Source organism: Platalea leucorodia (genome assembly GCF_965183815.1).
Source record: "Platalea leucorodia genome assembly, chromosome: Z".
NCBI classification, from domain to species: Eukaryota; Metazoa; Chordata; class Aves; order Pelecaniformes; family Threskiornithidae; genus Platalea; species Platalea leucorodia.
In genome coordinates this window covers 74,470,427-74,485,601 of record NC_138858.1, presented here as the reverse complement: position 1 = coordinate 74,485,601, position 15,175 = coordinate 74,470,427, and the positions used below count along the sequence as shown (strand labels likewise).

General features: G+C 39.9%; 1 protein-coding gene across 1 annotated transcript in view; it reads right to left on the bottom strand.

Moving 5' to 3' along the window:
* MOB3B (MOB kinase activator 3B) overlaps positions 1 to 15,175 on the bottom strand; it is a gene marked incomplete at both ends in the record, with an annotated part of 81,454 nt that overhangs the window by 44,168 nt on the left and 22,111 nt on the right.

Sequence of the window (15,175 nt, the reverse complement as noted above, 5' to 3'; positions counted from 1 at the left end):
ATCTTATTCAACAGTGGCATTTCATGGCATCAAATTTAATAACAAATTTGAAATAACTGACTGAAGGACAGACTCCTTTGCTTTCACCTTCCTCCCAGTTATGTGTACAAATCTGATTGCTCTTTTAATAGAAAAACTCCTGAAGAGACACAGGAACATCTCTTCCAAAATACCTTAGAAGTTATACCACTTTGCAGCTGGAGACTCCAAAGCAGCAGCAAAAGCAACACTTGCAAGTAAACAGCCAAGCATCCACAATGTGGCACCAATAATTCCTTCAAAATTGCCCTTCATTAAAGACTAATCTTGCATGGCATTGTGTACCACTGAGCTGCCCCAAAAAGCCAAATGGTTCATCTCATATGATTGTGCCTCAGACACGATGACTTTAGCGCCATGCTCAAAACTCTGCTGCTACTTTGGTTTGTTGCACATCCCCCTGATTTTTTATAGTTCATGTTTTAGTCATATTTGAACTACATAACCGTAGTTATTGCTTCTTTAAAAAAAAACCCTCACAGCTAAGCAGTTCCATACTACCTAAAAGCTCAGCTCACACTCTCAACAAGAAAAACATTTATTACTTGTAGAAAGAACATGGAGATATTAAATTAACACTGTTGCAAGCTTTCTAGTTTTCAAATTTTAGTCTCCTGTTAAATACCGCTCAGCCCTCATAAGAGTGGTGAATTAATGGACAAATTGCCCTGTTTCACTGAGGGAGACAGGAGGACATACAGTGAGAATCTCCATACTGAAAACAGATTTTTGATTACAGATTACATAAATTATCAACCGTGGTTGTAACCAGTCTGGGTCCCATCAAGAGAAACATGCACCTTGTTTTGGACTGCCTGGCCAAGGATGTACAAGGGTGTACCCATTCTGGATGTGAATACCGTTGTGCCTGTTAGCATGCGAGTAGGGAAGTACATCAGCATGGGGAAGTCTCCTGCTCAGTGTATCCCTGAACTGCCTCTACATTTGCCATCGCTGAGGTGCAGATAATGTGGGAAAGTGTCTTGTTTTTTTTTAGCCTGTACTGGGTTCATCAGAGGCAAATCCTTTTGATATAATTTCAAGCAGCTTTAGAGATGCAGTGTAGCCCTTCTTATTCCTGATGTACAAACCTGGGACCAGAGAAATAGCCGCATCTATCAAAGCACAACTACTTTATCTCCTTAAGAAATGTTTGCTTTTGGTTGTCACATCCATTCATCTCAATGCTAAAGCCAATATCGAGGGTCACAGAGGAGGAGGCCTAAATGCTCAAGCCATGAACTGAGACATCGCTAAACTACAGAAATGACAATATGTACAGATATCTTGGCAATATCTGAATCAAAACTCCAAGCAATTAGCCAAAAATGTGGATTATAACAAATGATTGTTGTTATTTCCAAGAGCAAAATAAACACAATCTATCAAAAACATAACAGAAACTCCAGTTAGTTGCTTATAAACCAGGGGATCACATTTCAGACAACAGAGCATGGCTAAATTCAGGAATGGTTAGAGCAGGACCCTGCTTTGCATTTTTGCAAAAGCTACCCAAACCAGAATTTTAAAAATATACCCAAGAAAATGTTAAGTCTTAAAAAAGGGGGAAGGGGAATAACTGGGACTTGTCACTGCAAGCTGGTTCACTGAACTGAGAGATGAGTTCTTGAAGGCACTATATTTTCTGATCCAGAACAGGCATGTCCCAAAATGGAGAATAATTAGTTTCATCTTCCACAGGCTGACATTTGATTGTTACTGAAGAATGTTACTGTAACGAAGAAACTCTTACTTCTGTATTAACTGACTAAAACAAGCTGAATAAACCAAGCTGACAAATCCTTTAACTTCTCTGCAGCCCATGTTCCCACTTAACAGTTACAGGCAGTAAGTGCAAAGGCCATACAGCACTGCTTCTGCTGCGAGGACTTTCATCTGACAGCATTTTAGATGTGTTAGGCAGTCAATTTGAGGACATATAAATAACACACAGAAAAAAAATAGCTGGTGAAAAACAGCCTAGGATGCTTAATAAACTTCCCACTGCTCCTTACATGCATTAAGTTTTCAGACAGGCTGTGTAGTTTCATTTGCCATTGTGGAACGTCTCCAATTTTGCAAAGCTCTTTCTGTTTCATTTACTCTTAAATAAACAGCGAAACATTGCTGCTATCACAGATTTATCACCCGAGTACAGCAGAATCCATAATGGCTCTCTGACTTCTCTCCCCTTCCTGCAAAACTGGTTTACAAACTGACACGGTATCCTAAATAGTTAAAAAGTGCCTCCTTGTACCACTGAAAGCAATTGGTCCTGTGCAGTGAGCTAGACTCCTCAGCCTTGGAGAGCCTGCCAGCCAGTCTGTCCCTGGAGTACAGAGGAGGCTCAAAGTCTAGTTCACCTCAAGGTACAGATGAGCATACGGAGGTGGCTGCAGCACTAGTTTAAACATACACTCTGCTGCTCTTTGTGTTCAAAATGAGACAAAAGAATGGTAGAAATGCAGGCTCGAAGAAAAAAAAATCTTATATAACAGAACAGATTCTGATCTCAGTTACAGTAGAATGAATCCAAAGTAATGCCATCAAAATTTAAAAAATCAGAATGAAATTATTCTAGATTTATATTCTGAGGTCAGAATTTGGCCTAATGTTTTGTTCCCACTGCAACTGCTATAGTTATAAATAAATCAACCACAGAACATAATCATCACAAGTGGCTCTTGGGAATGCACTAGCTTAGATTTAGATCTTTGACTTGTTAAGGAGTCTGTTCTGTCCTTCAGCTCAGCCACAGCAGCCTTTGCCTTCTCCCCTTCCAAGCCCTCATTCAACATGGAGTCCAGGTTTAATAATTCCCTTCCTGGAACTTTGTAGTTAAAAAATGAGAGGAAGAGAAAGAAAAAAAAAACCACCAAAAGTCCAAGTATTTATTTAAACTTTGGATTCTTTTAACAGTGAAAAAAATTTCCAAGAAGATGACTGTCTTACTATCTGTAAGGTGATACTGTAAAGAGACAGAATGTAAAACCACCAACTTAGATTGCTGAGTTATGGTTAGTAAAAGGCAAAGAAATACAAAGGTGACACTGAAATTTTTGAGCTAGCTGCTACTTGCTGAAAAAAGTGTTTCTGGATGAGTGAACTGGCAGCCTTGACTCATCTGTAGGCTGAGCCCCAGTGCCGCTGTATGAGAAGAAAGTAACAGAAGGGTCCTTCTTGTTAACCTGGTGTTCAAAACCCCAGAGCTCCCCATTATGTCCCAAGAATGTGCAAGCAGCTTTCAAACATCCCTGTCACACAGCAGACGCTCTTTAACTCAGGGTTATATATGCAATTGGGAAACAATTCAATGGGGGGTAGATAGGCACAGTATAACCAGTAACAAACATGGCCAGCATGACTGTACCCATACCTCTCTGGAGCGTGTGCCGTACTTGCCAGTGCTGTACTAACAGACGGTCTCCTCTTGCAGAAAAGCTTCACCTATATACCCTGGTGACAGATGCACCACAGCAGCACGGGGGATCAATCACGTCATTTCCCCTGCGACTCAACCTCTCAATAATCCCTTGACCTTTTTGCTTCTGTTGACTTGCTAGAAAAGGCTATTCCTAACATGAGCAGGACTCTTTACAACTTCCAAAACTCAACTTGCCCGATCCATTTATCAAGTTCTTTTCCATGCGAAAATGGAGGGATTTTCCCCTTCTTTTTGAAAACAACCTTATACCCACAGCTCTCTGTAGGCTATCAACTTCATTCCTTACATGTTCTTAATTTGCTATCAGGTGATATGCTACTGTGCTGGAGTGAGCATCCAGATCTAATCTGTCCATCACCAAATGGGACATACAGCACTGTGCTAACAAAGTCAGTCATGCCATTGATCTGCTGTCTTATTTCTTTGAGTGTTCCACATACATGACAACTGCAGTGTCATGGCCCTCCTCTCTTGACACGCACTCCCCAAAAGCAGTATTATGACTGCTATCTGCTCAAAAGCCTGGTCACAATAACATGGAAAAGTATGCTGATCATTTGTGCAGTGATCACCAGTAAGTTAATGGCCTGTTGGTTTAAAACACAGATGTTTTAATGCCATGATGAAGGTCCTCATTTAAACCCTGCTGATAGAAAACCTGTTCTTTGTATGATGCAAAAAAATGGTAGGATAAGACAGAGAAACTAAAAGTTAAAGAAACTAAATTAGGTGGGGATAAAGGAGGATAGTTAAAGGTCTGAGATGAATACAACAGGCAAAAAGTTGGTCACATTTGATATGTGACAGTCTTGAATCTTCTTACTTAAATATGTATCACAGCCTCCCCCAAAGTAGGTTGGTTGCACAGGTTAGAGAGGAAATGGAAGAAAAGTCATGATACAGTTTGTCTCTGTTGCCTGATTCATTATCTCCAGGCAAGAGTCAGAAAGTGTATGGTCCCAGAAAGCTGATGCTGAGGAACCAGAGAGAACAACCCAGACTGTTTGCCTGTAATGCTACATGTGGTTCTCCACTGGCTCACACTCTTGCCTGTAACATGCAATGAAAATGACTCCCCAGTGATCGTGATGCCAGACGCATGATCATTTTTGACCTTCTGTATTTGTGTGGTTTGAAGTCTTGCTTTACTCAAGGGAAGCTGGTAAGCCCTTTGGCAATTGTGCACAGAAATTTTGCTGCACATTTGAAAAACCTTTTACAGGCCATGGTTGTAATGAATTCTTTTTTAAAAATATACATGTGGGAAAAAAGAGAGACTCCCTTCTCCCTTGGCAAAAGGACTGACACTATACTATTGCAAACACAGCTTAAAAACATACCAACCTGGTAAAGTAAGAATTTTTTCCAGTTTTATAATAAGGAACAAGAAAACAGTGTTACCAGAAACTAACAATTTGGAGCAGGCACCTGAACCAAACCCCTCCTCCCTTCCTCCCTCCATGTTTTCCTTCTATCCCTGCCCCAAGTACAAAAATTTGCAAAAGATACCCTCACCTATTGCTGGAAGCTTTGCTGCAAAAACACCTATCCTGATCCAAGCAGATGTTTAGTGTTATCTCAGTGTGTTAGTCAAAGAACTGCCTGTCTCAAGGGCCAATGAAAACAATGTCAGTTTTGCTGGACTTTGTTCCTCACATAAATAAGCAGACAGCTGCAAAATATTAGGGATAAACTAGACTACCCTCCTTTCTGCTGTCATATCAGAGAGAGAAGAAGAAAGGAAAACACTTTTGAGATTATATGGCTTTCTAAGCAAAATTGTGTCCCTTTTTTTTTTTTTAAGCAGGACTACCTCTAACAGTGTTACTCTCGAGTAAATAAACCAGCAGGCAGGCCCACTGTCAGTTCTTCAACAAAGATACTCATGTGCTGTCCTGGAGAGAACTCTAAATGGAACAGGGTACAGATCAGAAAATTGTCTAAGGCTTTGCACTACTTGAACATCCACAACTGCTCTCCCTGCTGCTGTATATCAAGAAATGGGTGATGGCACTAAATTTTGCCATTTAATTAACAATTTCACCAGAAGAGGTGTCTTATAATGCAAATACTGTGAAACACCTAAGCATGAAAAGCACCTGAATTACTCTCCCTGAAATCAGACGACAGAGGAACCTACATCCTTGTGCTGCATAAGCCAGATCCCTTGAATTTTAAGGAAATTTACAATGGCTGTTCCTGACTACAACCTGACCTCCTCCCTGGTTACTTATTACTTCTGCTTCTGCTGCTACAGAGGAACAGAAGAGAAACACTGCAATGCCAGAGAGCAGAACACTCTTGCTTCCTTGTACCAAGCAAGGCTAGTTTTACCCCAGACAATAATCAGGCTGATAAACCCATTAGAATAGATCTGTAGGTCTTCAAACACTGAATGCCATAAAAATCTGCAGTCATGGTTATGTGACAGTGTAACTCATCTGCCCTGGAACATCCATCTTCACCATAGTAACAAAATTAGATTTGCTGGAGCACTGCATTTGAACAATTTTATGTGGCATTAATATATACATAGTCTGAAATAGGCTTGGAGATCCATTAGAATAATTTAGAGCTCTCCCTGCCTTAGCAGAAATTATAATACAGGTGACAAAATGCAGCCTCTTCTGGGACAGAAAATATAGCAGCCATTTGGCAGTATAAGAGCTTAGGATGGGAAAAGAGTTTATTAACCCCACGAGTGAATGTAAGGAAAAAGTATGTACGAACACTGGAGCCGAGCCAACATATCAATGGAAAAACTTTCCTCCCCACCCGGCAGAGGTTTGTTAATAGCTTTGTTCCTACAATACTTACCATGGCCTGACAATTTGTGGGTAATGACATGGTTTTGGCTTTCCATGCTGAGTGCACCACTAGCCAGCATGGCTTTTATTTTTGTTACTAGCTTCTGACATCTCCAGGAAACAAACATTCTTATTCCCCATTAATTTCACAGGGACACTGGAAGAAACGTGCTGTTCTAAGGGCCCCTCTCACGCTTACTGATGCAGCAAGATGCAGCAGGATGAAGCATTATCAGAAGCAGCAAGCTGCATGGTCTTGGAGATGCACTCAGAATCAGACAAAAGAGCCTCCTGTCCCCAAGACGCAGATGCTCCAGCACTTAACTGAAAAACAGAAGCCTTACATCTGCTGAAACTCGTGGCATGACATTAACAAGTGACTATAGTTGAAGGGCTAATATCACAAAATAAATGTTCATTCTTCAGTGCTAAATTCCTTTTCAGTGGGCCACTAGAAGAAACATTCCGGCAGTTCTAACACCTCAGATCACTGTTCTTGTGTCTCCTAATGCAAGTAATTTTCTGGCCCTTTGATATCTGTGCTGACTTAGGAATCTTGTTTGTGTATAAGAATATCCTCATATTGACAGTTCCTTGAAGAGGTGATTTAGAAGTTTTAAATAAGATTTTTCCCTCCAGTAAAATGTAGCTCTTTCATGAGACAGGGAAAGACAATTACATAGCAGCATGCAATGGAAGTTTAGTTGAAGATCAGAAGTTCTGATCCAGAAAACTAAGACCAAAAACCGCATGCACAGAATCCTGGTCCTTGACTTTGCTTAAGTTAATCCTGATTTAAAACAGTGCAGACTGGAATAAAATCCAGCGTCCTGGGAGCGAATTCTGCAGGCTGACCAGCAAGAGCCAGTCAGGGCTTTTAAACCTGCTTTTACATGTTTAACTATTTTTGCTTTTATAACATTGGATCTGAGGGTAACACAACAGATACTTTTCACTATGTTTTTACAACTGTTAAAGGTCTGTAAAATTGAATGAAGCCCTCAGCTGAAGAAAAAAGAGCCAAGCAACCCCCTCCCAGCACACTTAAGCACTCTCAAACATCAGCGAGCTAAGCCAGATTCACTCTTCAGAAGTCTATAACTGCAACCTGAGCTACTCTGTCTTCAGTTGCTGCCAGTCCATGCCCTTGCCCAATGGAGGGCTTCCCCAAGCACCCGAAGTTTTGCTTCCCTTGTTTTCTCAGAACTGCCTTACTGGAAGAAGTCAGTCCCTCCCTCCCATGTAAACACTAACTGATGTTCAAACGCTAAACCAGATACCCAGCTTTCCTCTGAGGAACGCTCAGCACATGCCTGGTGTGCACTGGTTGCATCAGGTTCAGTACCAAAGGCAGTGGTGACTGCTTTCATTTCGGAGCACAGCCAGAGAAGGTAGTGTCTGTCTTTTATATACCACTCAGGTTTTTTGGCAGTATTTCCAGAGCTAAGGACATTCAAATCTGATTCTAATGTTTTGCAGGGAAGTATGTTGATCAATAGAAAACTAATGAATCTGGGCAGCTGCACTCTTCGTGCCATCTTGAAGACACTGTGCTGAAAGGAAGAGAAGACTTGCAATGTCAGAAGGCAGCAGAAGACAGAGCATGACTCTGTAGCCCAGTGGGTAAAGTCCTGCTCCTGGAAGTGCTCCTGCATTTTGCAGTAACATAGTCATCTCATAAAAGCAAATCCATTTCAAATCATTCTGGAACAGGAACCGGAGTACACGAGACTTTATACTCACAGATGACAGCACTTTCCAAGAGTTTTCAGGGTATGTCAGCAGGCACGCGCTCACACACAAATCCACACATGCAAACACACCCACACACAATCATACTGTGAAGCTTGCCTAAAAGCTATCATTGACTGACAGGTTTTGGATCCAGTGTAATTCCAAAACAGGAACTAAAGTCATATAAAGAGGATTTGAATATTTTGATTGCATATGCCTCTAGAAGACTGTCTTTACTATTAAAGTATAGGCCAATGATGTTTGGATTTACAAGGCACTCAAAACCTACTATTGCCCACAAAGGAGCTGCTGTCATTTAAACAGATTCTTCCAGTATGTCATGAATAGATCAGATCTGTCTCTTCTGCTGCCTAGGGCTCCATCTGGTACCTAGAAATCAAAAGAAGCTTTACCACTAATTTCACTGAAAATAAGTCTGGAAAATCAATGAGCAAGAGCATTCTGTTTCTTTTAAAGTATCATGAAGCTAAGCAGCATAATATTATTTTAATGTCAATAGCAAAGAACAATTACAGAAACAATTTCAAAAGTTGCATTAACTTGACCTTAACCAACTACTTTTGCACAATTCATACACTAATAAAAATTTTGAATGAAAATAAGTCAATAAAAATCGAATGCACTACAGGACCAAAAGTTTTCAAAGAGAACAAATAAAAGGAATATTTTAAAACATAACAAGCCAAAATGAGTTGATTTGCTCTATTATAAAATTCAGCTGAGAAAGGGAGACACCCTGATTTTACTAAAGTAAAATTTTCTCTTTAACAGATCTTTTACAGGGTTAATACACTCTGAATCCTTCCCTAACTCAGCATCCATCATCCAGTTCCCACTCACCAAAGCTTGGAATATCAAAGATTTTTGACATCCTCGAACACTACTTTTAGAAGAAACACCTCAGGCCCCACTAGTCATGGGCAACACCATCTTATCAATAGACCTTTTAACTATTACATAAAGAACATTTCTACATTGCAACAGCTTCAGCAGCATAAACTCTTCTTTGGGTCTTGAAAACTGCCTGTAAACATTTTCTGTTATTCCATTTAATGCCTACTGAATGTCACAGAACTGAAAGGAAAATAAGGCAAAGACTATTTTAGCTTAATATCTTTTTCTAGAAGCCAGAAGCCAGTTCGGCAGGAATTTCTTTTATTTCATTCACAAGAACAAGAAAACATGCATTAGGCCTTAATTTTCATAAATGAAAAGCTTAAACAAATTCAAACACAGAATCATAAAATGTTTCTTTAGGGTGCCTGTTTTCCATACAAATTAATAAAATACTTTTTTATGTATGCCAGAAAAACTGTATATACCACACCTCAGATGCACAACGGATACCATTTCCACTTCTGCCTTTCCTTGCACCTTATATCTGAAATTGGAATATTGGTCAGATCCCCACATTGTTTTTATTATGCAGGGACAATGTAACTGAGGATGGGATTTACAGGGATTTTTTGTTGTTTTTAGCACAGCTTTAGAAACCTACAGTAAGACTAAGTGCACTTATACTAGCAAGGATGATTGCTCCACTTCAGTAATAGAGCTAAACATACACTTTTAAGTTGCTTGCTGAACAGACTGATTTATTTATATGTTTAACATTAATCATCTGAGGATATCTTAATGTTTAATGTTTTAATGTCTATATGTTTTTATCTATAGGTTTAACTTAAGTTTACGTGATCTCTGCCACTGCTCACACTGTAACTAACATAGCCTGAAAGCTAAGACACTGAAGGACAGATAAATCTTGTGTGTAAAACCTGACAGAGAACTGGCAGCTTTATGTATCTGGACACCTAAAATTTGCTGCCGTAAAGCAGGACGATGGGTGAATGTGGTCTTGGCTCAGCAATTACCCTTAAGCACCCTTAAAGAGGAGGCACACAGTAGCACAGGTGCTAGTTGCCACCTCTTTTGTACTTGCTTGCTTTGAGTCTGGGTGTTCAGGCCCTGAGAACCAATGAACTCTGTAAGATGCAGAATCTCAGTGCTGCCAAAGACAAATTAACTACTAGCACCTGGAGTGAAGTCAGCCATGCATTACTGAAAAAGTGACTACCAAAAAACTGGGTGGGGATCTTCAACTACAGACCCATTTTTCTGATACATGGTTAACAGCGGAGTTCTGACAGGTCAGCGTGCTGGCAGGCAAGGACAGACTTTCAAAAGGGTTTTGCATATCAGTAAGGTGCTGGGCTCAAGCTGGCTCTTCCATGGAACAAAAAACATGAATTACTTGAATTACCTCCTGCTTACTCACAAGAAACCTGTTTATATTTTTGATTTCTACAATCCTGAGCACAGCGTCAATACTAGTCTCTTAAATCCTCCTCTCACCCTCAGGATGTCCAGTTCAGTATGTCTTAAAATATTGGATCTTCACGCGAATGAATAGGCCAACCTGCCAACTTAACGTTTAGTGATGTTCCAGGAAGCTGGATGTTATGGAAATAATGCTTAATGGGGTGCAATTTGTTATGAGTATTCTGGAGAACTCCACCTGTGACAGAACATACAGAGAGGCTCTAGAGTTTACATGCTGAAGGCATCGTGCCTTTTTCTTTCCTCCTGTCTCAGAGATCAACGCAGCAGCAGTTGTGCTTCTGCTGACAGCAGCAGCTTAACGTGACCATGGAAGCGGGACCGTTCAAAGAACAATGGCAATAAACTCATACATTTTCACAGCAAGGAGTTCATTGCTATTAACTGTAATGAGATAAAACTGATGGTCTGCAAAGACCCAAGTACTTGATTTTCTCTTCATGGATCACATAGTTCCATCAGGACAAGAGCAAAACACTGAGCAAAACATTTAATTTTTAACAATGGCAAAGTATGCACTGTTGGTGCACTGCAAGAGGCTACTGCATGAGAAGTGGTAGCATGGGAAAGGACCTAGTGATGTGTTGTTACACGTCTACAGTTTCAATACAATGCCTTCATCTGCAAATACAGATAGGCTCACTGAAGCTCAAAAGTAGATTTCTACAAACACTAACTAAATAATTGTGAAGTTAGACAATATATTGTTTAGGCAAGTGGTTATTTGTGCATGCCCTGAGATCCAGCAGGTTCATCTATTGTATTTAAGAACTAAGTCATGACTCTGAGGAAAAGAGAAAGTATTGAGGAGGCTCTGCAGCCCACCACTCAGATACAGCATGGATCTGTGCTGGAAAATACAACGACATTCTGAGAAAAATTATTATAGACTGTGTTAAAAAAACTCCGGCGACAACCATGCTATATTGAGAGTAAAAACCCAGACAGAATACAAGTGGTAAGAAGAAAGACATGGCTGTTACACTCCATTTGGCCATAACAGACGGATACTACAGTGCAGTGTTGTTCAATATGCAGGGCACAGAACTTCACATACTAATTTCTGCATCGTCATACTTTCTGGCTATATCAGGGTTAGGAATCCACTCATTGTTTCCCAGAAATGTCACCTTTTGTATTAACAAAAAATGAGTAAATGTGAAAAAATGTTCAACAGCAGCACTGCATCAGAATGGACAGTCCATCATTATAAATTCTAGTGGGGTTTCTAAATTTCTGCTTATGGAAACTGAGTTAAGTTTACCATGAATCCAATGGATACAACAGCATTGCTTTCCACAGACTTGAGGTCATTGTTAGTCCGTTTATTTTTCCCCTGAAAGCATCACCATGATTAGAGTCTTCCACTCCTGCTCCTGATTCAGAACACTTTTTCAGTGGCACTATTCCCAAGACCATGTGCTTTCCAGTCTCGGGGCATAGTCAACATGTTCCAAACATTGTGAAGGCTGAAAGACATTAAAAAATGACTGACTTTGTGCCAAGACCTCTCCAAGGGCTTAGGAGATCATGCTGCCTTAGGGAGTACAGGGAACTCTTATGGCACCATCACAAGTGTTCTTACACGGACATTTTTTCTTGCAGCACTTAAGCTCCTGGAATCATTTGGGTATGTGAAAAATTGGGCTCGTTTTATATACATGTATACACAAAATCTTTTAATATCTCTTCCAAAAGTAAATGCAAGGCTTGAGCCTTCTTGATTCTGCAGAAAAAAGTTTGAAACATGAACACTAAAGACAGAATGCAGAAGACTAAACAAAATAAATTCATTTAAAAATCTGGTCTTTTTCAGTTATTAAGACAGACTGAAGGTTCAGTCAAAAGATGCCTTTTAAGTTGTGTTTGTTTGCATACAAGATGACTGAAGAGCATGCAGAAACATCACACTGACCCCATTGTGTGTTCATTCATTCAAAATTTTCTAAGGATGGTCCTTTACAAAAAATTTTGCTACCGTTTTAGAGCTCCTCCAGACCATCATTGAGCATTGCTGCTACTGTGGAGTTAACAACCAAGCAAATGGAAGGGAAAAAAAAAAATATTAAAAAAGAAAGCTCTCCCTGAGTAGAGATCATGAATCAGTATGTATAGTCTGTAATACTTTCGCTTCCTTCCTAGCAGTAAACTTCAGGTTAAAATACAGGCTGCATCAATCCCTGAATCTGAGATGTTTGTGGCACCCTGCCAATTCAAAAAATCTGTTTACAGCACAGATGTTTTCAGGATGCACTACTAAGCACTAAGAGCAGCTGCAGTATCTCTGCTGAACTTTATGGTACAAAAAGGAGAACATGCAGCAGCTCTAGAAATAGTAAAGAGAGAAACCCAAGTGCAAAATATGTAGCCTTGTTAGTCAGCATACAGATCAGCCTTCCAGATCCACTTACCATTAAATTACTGTTTTCAGTTAAATTTAAGCTGTTCCAACTGAGAACGCACAATTAAAACCTCCTCTTTAATTTTTCTGACAAAACCTCTGTGTGACAAAGGAGGACAATTTCTGCCATTCTGATTTGCAATCGCTTTAGAAATCCCATAGTTTGGGGGGAAAGTGGAGATAACAGGACCTCCGAAGGTAACTTCCCTAAACTATTCTTTGAGTATGCGATTCCATTAAAGCATCACATTTCTGTTGTCAGAAAGCTCAGGGGGTCAATAAAAATAAAAAACACATAGCGTAAGGACAGCTGATGGCAAGGCTCCCTAATACTACCATTGCCCATTTTGGTCTTTGCTCTTGGGGTCAGTTCTTACCTGAAGAGGGGTGGATATAAGCACAGGCTTAATATTAAATATAGAAGGCAGGGCTTTGTGGAATCCCAGAGTTACATCCCACCTGCTTTGTGCCTTCTTTCCTTTCCCATTCTGTCTTTTGCTCTACTTCCTTTATATTTTTCTCATGTTAACACCAAAATATTGCCTCATGCAAGTAGTGGATTGCAAAGCTCTCTTTATTTCTGCCAGCCTCTAATGCTGGCCCTTCTCCTCCTCTTGATGTCTTATATAAAAGAAAATTTTCTAGAGTCAAATTATTATTCTAACAGTCTGATTTGGTTTTGATGCCTTACCAAATTTCTTCATTAGTTTGATTATTTTTGTGAATTTTCTTATGGGTGTAAATTTATTTAGCACTTTTGTTTGCCCACAACTTATTGTTCTCTTATGTGATGAGAAAACTCTGTACATCTTATTCTGACAAAAACCAGAAAAAACTAACAAACAGTATTTTTTCTTAGACACTTTTGGGTCTGGTTTATATACTTTGAATTTGAGGACTGGCAAAACTGTAACTGATTTAATGAGGTTATGCTTACCCTTCTAACCCTCACAATGAGATAGAAACAAGAAGTGCATATTGAAATTGCCATGAAGTTTTAACTTCTTTCTACTACAATATACTGAAAATCAAGGGTTTCTCACTTCTGGGCCATTCATGTAGATAAATGCACACTGCTCAGAACTGGAAAGGAAAACAATGAGGTTGCTCCATCACAGTATTTGCAGAAAGGACAATTGTAGTTCCCCACAAAAATACAAGCCCCAGGAAGAAATGGAAAAATTATTGTGCATGGAGACTTTCTGCATAAAGCTTTACAAAGACTCCCTTTTGCATGCTGCATCAAATGCCTAAGGACAGTTCTTTCTGCTGCAACGACAAAATTAGTATGCATGGAAGCCCAGGAAAATTATGGCCAGAATTCCCTATGATTCCTGGGACTTGTCCAAGCACCAAAAAAACCCCCATCCTGTGGTTATTATTGCTGGTCCTTTATAGTGGCAAAATGTGCTGCCTGATTGAATACTTCAAAGGAGCAAGGTGTACTTCAAGAATTCCAAAGCATTCTTAAACAAGTTGGTTGCTTTGTTCCTGTAAAACTAGAGGAGCTGCTGCACTATGTGATGGCTGCTAAACACCTACCCTTGTAAAGTGGTAAAGCTTCTTAAAATAATGAGGTGACACAACATGAGGTGACAAGTACAAGTTATATGGGATGCCCTAGTGTAACAAACATTTCTCACTGCAGTGTTACAAAATTTCTTATCTTTCTATTACTTGCCTTGAAAATCTAAGATGAGTATTAGTAACAAAGCTAGTAAGAGAGGGGGGGGGAAAAGCCTGTTGCACTCAGTGCTCAATGTAGCACTACATTAGTAACTCAAAAGATCTTACTACACTGCCAAACATAATGGAGATTTTCAGCCTACCATCCACAGATATGTCTGTCTTCTCTGAAACTTACAGCTCAGACACACAGACCATGGGCCACAGCAAATCAACTAGCTGTTACCACTTCAGCCTGTCACCCCGCTCCCTTGACATACTTTGCTATTATTATGATATGTATGTCTGATATACTTCTAAAAGTTAAATCAGAGCTGGTTTACTGTAATGTGCTGAAAAGTGCAGCAGTTTGGGTACTGGTTCACAAGCAGGTCACAAGGCACTCTGTGTCAGAAGCACACAATGGACAACTCAGAACAGGAGCAGCTTGCGGTATGTTGCATCCATTTGTTTCTACCTGCTTGTCCAAGCCAAATTGGATGTAGAGGCGAATACATTACATCCAAAGGACTTAATGAAGAATAAGCAATTTACTTCATAAGTAACAGGAAAACAACTGTTCTGCTTCAGGCCAGTATGCTATATATGATGCTTTCTCCTAACACCCTTCTTGCCTTTCATCACTTTCTGCTCAAGCAATCTGGTGAGCCTACTGTAGGTTGTCTATTCGGTAGCCTGCAATGGATCTCTTTTCAAACTGCTCTC